General features: G+C 38.3%; 2 pseudogenes; one reads left to right on the forward strand and one right to left on the reverse strand.

Annotated features, from left to right (window-relative positions):
• Nucleotides 1–1,306: 1,306 nt before the first annotated feature.
• Nucleotides 1,307–2,436, forward strand: LOC114039818 (annotated as a pseudogene).
• Nucleotides 2,437–2,470: 34 nt separating this feature from the next.
• LOC114039819 lies at nucleotides 2,471–3,745 on the reverse strand (annotated as a pseudogene).
• Between the last annotated feature and the right edge of the window lie 7,916 nt (nucleotides 3,746–11,661).

The following is an 11,661-nucleotide window of genomic DNA, read 5'->3' on the forward strand; positions in this document are numbered from 1 at the left end:
AAAGTTTATGTTAAGACTAGGAAATTCAGATGTTTGAAGATAAAAATATTTTTACAGATTATACAATATACCCACTACCTTTGTAAAGATGGAGGCAACTTAAAATGACACAATTTTAAACTGACAAAATTCATTTAGAAAATACTGATTTAACTAATGTGATTGCTAATTATAAGAACCTACTGAAACTTTTTTCTGTTAAAATTGATCTATCCACTTAGCAATATTCACTCAAAAATATAATTATAAACTTAAATATGCCTTTCAAATTTATTATAGCTCACTCTAAAAATATATATTTGGAGCTCCATGTATGATTAATAAAAACCAAAATATCTTACACAATTTAGCTGTACAATCCCTAAAAGAAAAATAAGTCATCATTAAAACTCACTACAATCTGATAATCTTTCATATAATTTATAAACATTTTAGAGTTTACTTTTAATTACAATTTTGATTTGGCTTTTTAAATAGTTTGCTGTTATGAATTTTAGTTGCATTATAACCTCAAAACTAGTTTAAAAAATATACAAAAACCAAAGAAAATTGGTTAACATTCCTTATTTCACATTTAAATGCCTCAAGTGCAATTTATAGAATAACATATTATAGGATAGACTTTATAAGGTTAGTAGATTACCAAGCAATTTTCAAAATGTAAATCAAATGCTTTTGTGCATTTGCCCTGTGGTAGTTTGATCTTGGTTCTAATTTGTGTTCTTATGTAACAGTCATTTTGTTAAATTTACCATTTACCTAAGAAGTATATACATATTTCCCCCAAGAAACGTGTATAGAAAGAAAAAAACAGGGCTGTGTAAAAGCTGTGAAAATTTGGCCAGTCTTCATGAGCAAAACATACCTACACTCATCTCCCTTAAACCTTATCTTCCTGAGCTATATATGACACCTGATAACAAACAGGTGTATGAAGACCCTAGAAATTGTCAAATTTACATTTTAAAAAACTGCACAGGGAACAAAACATTTTTGAAAATCTATTACTACTTCTTGGATTTCATAATATTTAGTAAACAAATTTCTCAGACTTAACATGTTTAAACTTTACAACTGTTGATTATTCTAACTGAATTTTTCTACTACCTGATATTTCTACTTCTATCTGATTGCTGCTGGGGTAGAGAAACAGACTTTTTTCTGACCAAACCTGGCCGATGGGTCTTCCACATTACAATCAATATTTAAGCCTGTTTATTAGTCACTGACTACAAATATCAAATGTCTATGCCACAAGGTCATATAATTATATTAAAACTATGCCAGCTCTTTCCCTTCTCTCAAGATGGCAGACCAAAAAACCCCAAAAGAACCAAAGGAAAAGAAGGTCAGAAAGGAAAAAAAGGAGAGAAACAAGAAGGAAGATGTGGCTGAAAAGGTAGCCGAAAGTACTGCAAGTCGGAACCCAGTCCTGGCCCGAGGGATGGGTTGATACTCTCGGTCAGCAATGTATTCCAGGGGAACCATGTACAAGCTGCACCAAAAACCCGGATTGAAAGGAAAAGGAAAGAGAAGGTGCCTGCTACTATCTCCAAGCCAGTTGGTGGTGATAAGAACGGAGGAACTCAGTGTGGTAAAGATTCGCAAGATGCCGAGGTATTACCCTACTGAGGATGTGCCTAGCAAGCTGCTAAATCATGGCAAGAAGCCCTTGAGCCAGCACGTGAGGAGACTTCGATCTAGCATCGTCCCGGGCACGATTCTGATCATGCTCACTGGCTGCCACAGGGGCAAGAGAGGGGTTTTCCTGAAGCAGCTGGCCAGTGGCTTGCTACCGGTGATTGGACCTCTGACCGACCATCAACCGTGTTCCTCTGAGAAGGACCCGTCAGAAATTTGTCATTGCCACCTCTACCAGGGTTAACCTTTCAGGTGTAAAAATTCTAAATCATCTTACTGATGCTTACTTCAAGAAGAAGAGGCTCCGTAAGCCTAGACACCAAGAAGGAGAGATTTTTGACACAGAAAAAGAGAAATACGAGATTATGGAGCAGCGCAAGGCTGATTAGATAACAGTGGACTCTCAGATCCTGCCCCAAATCAAGAAAATTCCTCAGCTCTGTGGCTACCTGCACTCTGTATTCTCTCTCTCCAACAGAGTTTATCCTCACAAACTGGTGTTTTATTTTTATTTATTTATTTTTTTAGGCAATTGAGGTTAAGTGACTTGCCCAGGGTCACACAGCTAGTAACTGTCAAGTGTTTGGTCTGAGGCCATATTTGAACTCAGGTCCTCCTGACTTCAGGGCCGGTGCTCTATCCACTGCACCACCTAGCTGCCCCCACAAACTGGTGTTTTAAATGCCTTGCACAGAACTCTAATTAAAATATTTGGAATAACTAAAAAAAAGAAAAAAAAAAACTATGCCAAATAAGCTTTTTTTCTTTTTTGCAATATAGTATGCTCAAATTTAAGGTGCTATTAAAATTGCCTTTTGGCATAACATCTTTAGCAAGTGGGCATCATGTCTGGAAACCAAACTCTACCAAGATGCTTTGATAATTCCCAGTGAATTTGCTCCAAACTATACTTCTGTTCAGGAATTAGTACTTCTTCCATAATGGATAGTTGAGACAGATGGCCATCATACAACTTCACAAACTCAACAAAGGCACTACAAGAGACTTCATATTCACCTAGTCCAATAGCTGACAAATTTTTGCATTTCTGCAATGGGAAATAACTCCTCATTTTAATGGTCTTAATCCACTAGCACACACTACTAATTCAACTAAATGAGGGCATGTCATTCCAACATGGCCAAGCACTTCTTTACTTACTCATCTGCCAAAGTAGAGATGGGTGGCAGGAATTTCATAATGAAAGAATGGGTCAAATTCTTCTTCATATAAAAAAAAATACATCACTAAATTTACTTTAGGTGAATGTCTGACAAAAGCATCCCAGCTGCTCTTCTGAATGGTATGAAAGTGTGTCTGTCCTGGATTTTCACTGACTACATTAATACACAAGTGTTCTAATCTGACATGTTTCTCAGAAGACAAAGTGAGAAGCAGCTTATCACTTAAGAGGTGGTAGTTCAAGACCAGTTTGGGTAAGCCATGACATTGTTCTATGCAAAGGATACCTGCTGGAGAGACATGAGGACAACTGCTCATTTTTAACAATTTGAGTATGTCACTTTTGTTAGCCACTAGTATCTTGAGGGATGGATCATCTACAGGTGTATTATAAATCTTAAGTGAAGACAATAATTTGGAATTTACAAACACAATGGTCAGTGTAGAGATAAAATGAGACTTTGGCAAATCCATAAAGTTTGGTCAAGCCGTAGAAATAAGTCCAAGTGTTTTTAGAGAACAATTTAAAAGTTGTGATAAAATATCACAAGTTGCTTCAGCTTATTCCTTGCTACTGTCCATCTTGAAATTGACGTCTTGTAGGTGGTTTGAATATTTTTTAATAATCTGCTTTATCAGCTCTGGATGTGTAGCTTTCAAATAAGATATAGCTGGTTGGTTAAGTTCAAACTCAAAACACCTCCATAAGTCAGAAATACGAAATACCTGATTCTAGTTTTGACAAACTTGTGATGCATGGGCCCAATCAAGGGGTAAATATTTAAATATTTGTAGAAGACTATCCTTGAAGGAGATTACCCCAGTCACATGTTTGAGAATTCTCATTGGTAGTCCTCCATTTCTTGGATTCTTCTCTACTCTCCTCCTTTGAAGAAGTTTTGGTTACCTCACCTCATTTCATCAAACACTGACATGTCACCTTGTTGAGGTGCAAGGCATGTGTCATGGTGTTGTCTCAAAAGAATTCAGATTCAGACTGTCTCCAAATCAAGCAAGGGCATTTATTCAGGGTGATGCACCAGCCTCTTCTCCTTAAGGGAGACAGCAGCCCAAATTTCCAATTCTTTACCACCACAAAGAGAGCTGCTATAAACATTTTTGAACATATAGGTCTTTTTCCTTTTTCTTTGATGTCTTTGGGGTATAGACCTAGTAATGGTATTACTGGATCAAAGGGCATGCACAGTTTTATAACCCTTTGGGCATATTTCCAAATTGTTCTCCAGAATGATTGCACTAATTCATAAATCAACCAGTAGTTTATTAGTATACCTATTTTCCCTCAACTCCTCCAGCATTTGTTATTTTTGAGGTGGTACCTTAGAGTTGTTTTAATTTGCATTTCTCTTATCAGTAGTGATTTAGAGCATTTTTTTTCATATGACTATAAATAGCTTTGATTTCTTCTAAAAACTACCTGTTCATATCCTTTGACCATTTATCAATTGGGGAATGGCACTTGTTTTTATAAATTTGACTCAGTTCCCTATATGTTTGAGAAATCAGACCTTTATCAGAGAAACTTGCTAAAAACATTTTGGATATTACTTCATTGTCTATGGTAGCTTGTAGCAAAATGTAGTTTCCCTGATAATCTCTTTTAGTTAGGTCTATTTTTGCTTTTGCTTTGTCTGAGATCATGATTACTACCCGTGCCTTTTTTATTTCAGCTGAAGCATTATAGATTCTGCTCTAGCCCTTCATTTTGAACTATGTGTGTCTTTCTGTTTCAGGTGTATCCCTTGTAAACAACATAATGTTGGGTTCTGATTTCTAATCTGTTCTGCTAGCTGCTTCACTTTTATAGGTGAGCTCATCCCATTCACATTCATGGTAATGATTACTGGGTATTTCCCTCCATCTTATTTTCTTATGTTTATCCTTCTCTCTTTATACTATCCCTCCTCAAAAGTTTGTTTTGCTTTTGACTTTTACTTCTCTTAATTACCCTCTCTTTTATCGGCCCTCTATTTTATTCCTTCCCCCAATAACTCTTATCCTTTTACCCTCCTGATTGGTTGGTTGTTTTCCTTCATTCCCAAAGAGGACAAAAATGACATCACTATGTTGGAATCAAGGTAATAGTATGTCTGTGACTGATCAGATGAATATGAACTCAGAAGTATCTACTACAGGTCTGGCACAAAACAGTCTACATGAACTTTTGAAGTGGAAATATCTCTAAATTTGTGCTTCTCATGTTTCTTTTGAACTACTGCAATTCTGCTTCACTCATAGAGAACAGTGCCTTGTTTGAAATGGACACGCCATGCTGAGTGGTCCTGGGCCAGTGTCTCCCCTGTCACACAATCAATTCCAAAGTTCTTCACAGAGAGGTTGAGAATGTCCTTGAATTTCTTCTGACTTCCATTTGAGTGCCTGCCTTGTGTGTTCTCCATAAAATAGTCTTTTTTGGCAAGTGTATATTTGGTATTCAAACAATGTGGACAGCCCATCAGTGTTGTACCCTCTAAAGCAGAGTCTGAATGCTTGGCAGTTCAGCTACAGAGAGAACCTCAGTATCTGGTACCTTATCTTGGCAGGTGATGTTCAGAATCTTCCTAAGACAATTCATATGGGAGTGATTCAGTTTCCTGGCATGGCGCTGGTATACTGTCCAGGTTTCACAGGCATTTAACATTGAGGTCACTACAATGGCTCTGTAGATTGTCAGTTTGTGTCAGTTTGGTAGTCACTCTAATACTTCTTCTCTCCCATACTTTCCTTTGCAGCCTTCCAAATACAAGCTAGCTCTGGCAATGTGTGCATCAACCTCATTATCTATGTATATATCTCCAGATGTATACTGCCAAGGTAAGTGAATTTTATCCACAGTATTCAATATTTTTCCATGTGCTGTAACCACTGCTTCCATGTATGAATGGTGTAGTGATGTCTGGTGGAGAAATTGTTTTCTTGGTGTTAATTATTAGGACAAAATGAGCACAAGTGGCAGAGAAATGATCCATACTGAGGCATCTAGGCCTCAGAGGCCACATTGAGTGCACAATCATCTGCAAACAAAAAGATATGCACCAACTCTCCCTTCACTTTTGTCTTGGCTTGTAGCCTTTTCAAGTTAAATAATTTACCATTAATGTAGTAGCTGACCCTGATGCCATTTTCATCCTCTTTGAAGGTCTGACAATATTTCTGAAAACATCATGCTAAAAAGCAAGCACATAACCCTGCTTCACTCCATTGGTTACTGAGAAAGTGTGAGAGCATCATCCATTATCCAGAACCTGTGCAAGCATGCCATTATAAAAGTGATGTATAATACTGATAAAACTTCTCCAGGCAACCAAATTTTGCCATAATTTTCCACAAGCCCTCATGATGGACAGTATCAAAGGTCAGAGTGACGAATGTTGTGTACAAACCTCTGTTCTGCTCCTAGCATTTCTCCTGGAGTTGTCAGGCAGCAACCACTATATTGACCACTTTTTAGCTTTTCCTGAAGCCATACTGGCTTTTGGGTAGATGACCATCTTCCAGGTGAAGGATCAGCCTATTAAGAAGGATTCAAGCAAGAATTTTGCCAGCAATGACTAAAACACGCACACACACACCCACACCCACACATACACACCCCTCTGTGATTGTCACAGGATAATCTATTTCCTTTACCTTCATAGAGATGGTCAATGGAGGTGTCCTTGAACTCCTGGGGGATAATATGCTCTTGCTGTGTAACCTGGAAAATTTCATTCAGTTTTCGTATGTGCAATGGATCCCCTGCCTTGTAAATCTCAGCTGGAATAGAATCAGCTTGGGGCTTCTGAATCTCACTGCTGCTTCAGTCCAGTGAGAAGATGACCCTATGGCCTGGGCTGCCTGTGAGCAGAGTTGTGACTTTAGCTCCCAGTGTATCTACACCTGCTCCTTTGTCACTAGCCTATTGCCACAGGACGTTGAGTCAGGTAAAAATGGTAAAATGGTATGGGCGATGTCTTTTGAGTCATGGATGAATTGTATTTAAGTGAGAAAGAGTTGCACAAAGTCATCAGCCTCATTCTGAGTCATTGGAGTCCAGTAGCAAGACAAAGTCAAGACAACTGGTGATGGCTCAGGATGCTGTAGGTGCTCTTAGCCTCTTCAAAGTCTAATCAAGTTCTAAGCGCTCCACAGTGCCTCTCTGAGCTGCTTTCTGGGCCGTTGGAACAAAGTGTTCTCATCTGCTCATTCAGCCAGGGCAGTCTTTATATTCTTGGGATAGACACCCCCCTAACTTAGCAAAGGGTTTGATACCCCTCAATTTCTCTCAACCTGGTTTAGCCCATATATAAAAATGGTTTATTGGGGTGTGGCTGCTGCACATGCTACACATGGCTTCTTGGAGCCACAAGTGAGAGTTGAGTGAATCAGGTGAGTGAATCAGGTGGATACCAAAGGTGGAACACAGCCCTGAAAAGTGTTTAGCAGCCCTCACACCAGTGGTACTGGTCTTCCCTGAAGACACCCTCTACCCCTTCTATTTTCCTATTGAGTCAGATAGATTTCTATACCTGAGTGTGGTGGATAATCTTCTCCCTTTAAACGAATTCTGATGAGAGTGAAGTTGAGCATTGCCCCCTCCATTTTCTTCTCTATGGCAAAAGCTCTTCCTTGCATTCCCCTCTTATGTGAGAAAATTTCCCCATTTTACCTCTCCCTTCATCCTTCTCCTCATACATCCCTCTCTCTCACTGTTTCATTTTTTTGGGGGGTGGAAAAGATAATTTCAACAGGATCAACTCACATTCATGCCTTCTGTCTATGCAGACCCCTAATAATGCTAAAGTTCATAGGAGTTGAATGTATTATATTCCCATATAGGAATATAAATAGTTTAAACATATTAAGTCTCTTATGATTTCTCTTTCCTATTTACTTTTTTGTGCTTCTCTTGAGTTTGTATTTGAGAAAGTCAAATTTTTTATTCAACTGGTTTTTATTTTTTCAATCGGGAATGCTTGAAAGTCCTCTATTTTGTTAAATATCCATTTTCCCCCCTTAAGGATTATAATGTTTTGCTGGATAGAATATTCTTGATTGTAATTCTAGCTCCTTTGCCTTCCAGAAAAATCATACTCAAAGCCTTCTGCTCCTTTAATGTGGTAGCTGCTAAAGCTTGTGTGATCCTGAATGTGCCTCCAATAATATTTGATGGTTTCTTTCTGACTGCTTGTAGTATTTTCTCTTTGCCCTGAAAGTTCAGGAATTAGGGTTATAATATAGGCTATAATATTCCTGGGAGTTTTTATTTTGCAATCTCTTTCAGGTAGTGATTGGTGGGTTCTTTTAATTTCTATTCTAGCCTCTGGATCTAAGACATCAGGAAAGTTTTCCTTGATAATTTCTTGAACTATGATGCCAACATCTTCTTCTGATCTTTTAAGATTTCCAATAGTCCAAAAATTCTTAAATCATCTCTCATCAAATCTGTTCTCCAGAGCAGTTGGTTTTCCAATGAGATATTTCACATTTTCTTCTTTTTTTTTCTTTTTTTAATTTCATTTTTATTGTTTCTTGATGCCTCATAGAGTCATCAGCTTCCAGGTGCCCAACTTTTAATTTCTTTTTTTTTTTTAGTGAGGCAATAGGGGTTAAGTGACTTGCCCAAGGTCACACAGCTAGTATGTGTCAAGTGTTTGGTCTGAGGCCAGCTTTGAACTCAGGTCCTCCTGACTTCAGGGCTGGTGCTCTATCCACTGCACCACCTAACTGCCCCTCCAACTTTTAATTTTTAAGGAATGATTTTCTTCAGTGACCTTTTTATACCTCTTTCCATTTGGCCAATTCTGCTTTTTGAGTACAGGCATGTCTTGAAGATATTGCAGGTTCAGTTCCAGACCACCAAGAAAACATAGGTACTCCACTAGCCAAGACCACACCATCCATATGTGGAATCACTGGTTACAGGAAATGGAGAAGTTTGAATACCGTGGATAAGTTCACTTACCTTGGCAGTATGCTTTCCAGTAATGAAGTTGATGTACACATTTCCAGAGCTAGCTCAGTGTTTAGGAAGCTCCAAAGGAAAGATTGAGAGAGAAAAGGTATTAGACCAGGGATGGGGAACCTGTGGCCTTAAGGCCACATGTGGCCTTCTCAGTCCTCAAGTACTGCCTTTTGACTGAGTCCAAGTTTTACAAAACGAATCCTTTTATGAAGGTGATTTGTTCTGTGAAGTTTGGATTCAGTCAAAGGGCCATACTTGCAGACATAGAGGGCCACATGTGGTCTTGAGGCCCAAAGTTCCCCACCCTTATATTAGACTGACTACCAAATTGTTGGTCTACAGAGCCATCGTGCCGACTTCACTGTTGGATGCCTGCGAAACCTGGACAGTATACCAGTGCCATGCCAGGAAACTGAATCACTTCCATTTGAATTGTATTGGAAGATTCTGAAGATCACCTGGCAAGACACTGGGGTATTTTCTCTAGATGAACTGCCAAGCATTCGAACTCTATTGCAGAGAGTGCAACTCCAAAGGGTTAGACACATTGTTCGATTGCCCAATGTAAGTTTGCCTTAAAGACTGTTTTATGGAGAACTCACACAAAGCAAGCTTTCACATGGTGGTCAGAAGAATCACTACAAGGACACTCGAGATCTTTTTGAAAAACTTTGGAATTGATTGTGTGACATGGGAGGCATTGGCACAGGAGCACCCCAGCATTGCATGCCGTCATCAAAGACGGTGCTGTGCTCTGTGAGCAAAGCAGAATTGCAGTAGCTCAAAAGAAACTCAAGATGCACAAATTTAGAGAATCCACTGCAAATGTTCATATGGACTATTTGTGTTCAACCTGTGGGAGAGCCTTCTGAGCTTGTATTGGTTTGATCAGTCACAGTTGGACACATTATAACTTGACTCTAACATAGTGAAGTCATTTTGGTCCTCTTCAAGAATGAAGGAAAACAACCAACCAACCAACCAATAATGAGAAAGTTCTCATGAGTTAAAAATATCATCTTCCCATATAGGAAAATAAACAGTTTAACCTTATTAAGTCCCTTATGATTTCCTTTTCCTGTTTCCTTTTTATGCTTCTCTTAAGTCTTATATTTGAAAGTCAGATTTTCTATTCAGCTCTGGTCTTTTCACCAGGAATGCTTAAAAATCCTCTATTTCATTGAGCACCCTTTTTTTTCCCTGAAGAATTATACTCAGTTTTTCTGGGTAGCCAATTCTTGGCTGTAATCCTAGCTTTTTTGCTCTCTGGAATATCATATTCCAAGTCTTCCGATCCTTCAATGTAGAAGCTTCTAAATGCTGTGTTATCCTGACAGTGGCTCCAGGATACCTGAACTGTTTCTTCTGGCTGCTTGTAATATTTTCTCCTTAACCTGGTGTAAGGGAAAATGAGGAGATCCTCCCCAGCCTCTCATATGACCGCCTTCTGACCTGACATAAGGGATGTAATTTAAAGTTAGTATGTGTGACCAGGAGCACCAAGGGAATGGAATATCAAAGAATAAACAAACTATGTTACCTGGGCAGAACAACTCTTACCTGAAGAAATGTGTGTGTGTCCAAGGATCTGGCCTATCCTTGGACACATACATAAAAAATAGGCATCTGGAGCTTTGGCCAAGCTCCCTCTTTGTTCTGAGGTTGTTTTCCTGAGTTTTACATAGATATCTTCATTTCAGAGATGGGGATGCCCATCTCTGTTGGTGTTCCCAATCAGGACCCTGATTGCTGTTTCTTTTAAAGTCTCTCCAGTGTTGTCAGGGATTGGAGCTTGCCTGGTTGGTGATGTATCTTTCTTTCTTTCTTTGTCTACTTCTACCCTTTCTTTGTTCTATGTTTATTCACTAGATCATATGCATATGTACATTATTTTAATTCATACTTCTCTATCTCCTTAAGCATTATCAAATAAACCCAATTACTTGTTAAGTTTGCAGCAGCATGTCTTTGTGTCTTAAGATTGGAACCTAAGTGAAAGTACTGCATAGTCCATAATCCCCTTTCCATTGCACCTGGGAGTTCTGGAATTTGGTTGTAATTCCTAGGAGTTTTCATTTTGGGATCTCTTTCAGGAAGTGATGGCTGGATTCTTTCAATTCCTATTTTATCCTCTGGTTCTAGAATATCATGGTAGCTTTCCTTGATAATTTCTTGAAAGATGATATCTAGACTTTTTTTTTAAAATCATGGCTATCAGGGAATTTAATAATTTTTTAAATTAATTTATTGATTTTTAGTTTTCCACATTCACTTCCATAAAATTTTGAATTTTAAATTTTCTTTCATGTCTTTCCCTCCACCCTCCCCGAGATATGCAATCTGATATAGACTCTGCATATACATTCACATTAAACATTTTCACATTAGTCATGTTGTAAAGAAGAAATAGAACCAGTGGGAGGAACCACAAGAAAGAAGAAACAAAAGAACAACAACAAAAAAGAGAGCAAATAGTATGCTTCCATCTGCATTCAGACTCCAAGTTCTTTCTCTGGATGTGGATAGCATTTTCCAAGATGAGACTTTTAGAGTTGTCTGAGATCCTTGCATTGCTGAGAAGAGCTAAGTCTATCAGGGTGATTCATCACACAACATGGCTGTTACTGTGTACAACATTCTGGTTCTGCTCACTTCACTCAGCATCAGTCCATACAAATCTTTCCAGGTTTTTCTGAAGTCTACCTGCTCATCATTTCTTATAGCACAATAGTATTCCATTACATTCATATACCACAACTTGTTCACCCATTCCCCAACTGATGGGCATCCCTTCAATTTCTAATTTTTTTTAATATTTTTCATTTTTTTAAATTAATTTATTTTTAGTTTTCAACATTCACTTCCACAAGATT

Source organism: Vombatus ursinus, unplaced genomic scaffold (genome assembly GCF_900497805.2).
Source record: "Vombatus ursinus unplaced genomic scaffold, bare-nosed wombat genome assembly UNPS02012319.1, whole genome shotgun sequence".
Taxonomy (NCBI): Eukaryota; Metazoa; Chordata; class Mammalia; order Diprotodontia; family Vombatidae; genus Vombatus; species Vombatus ursinus.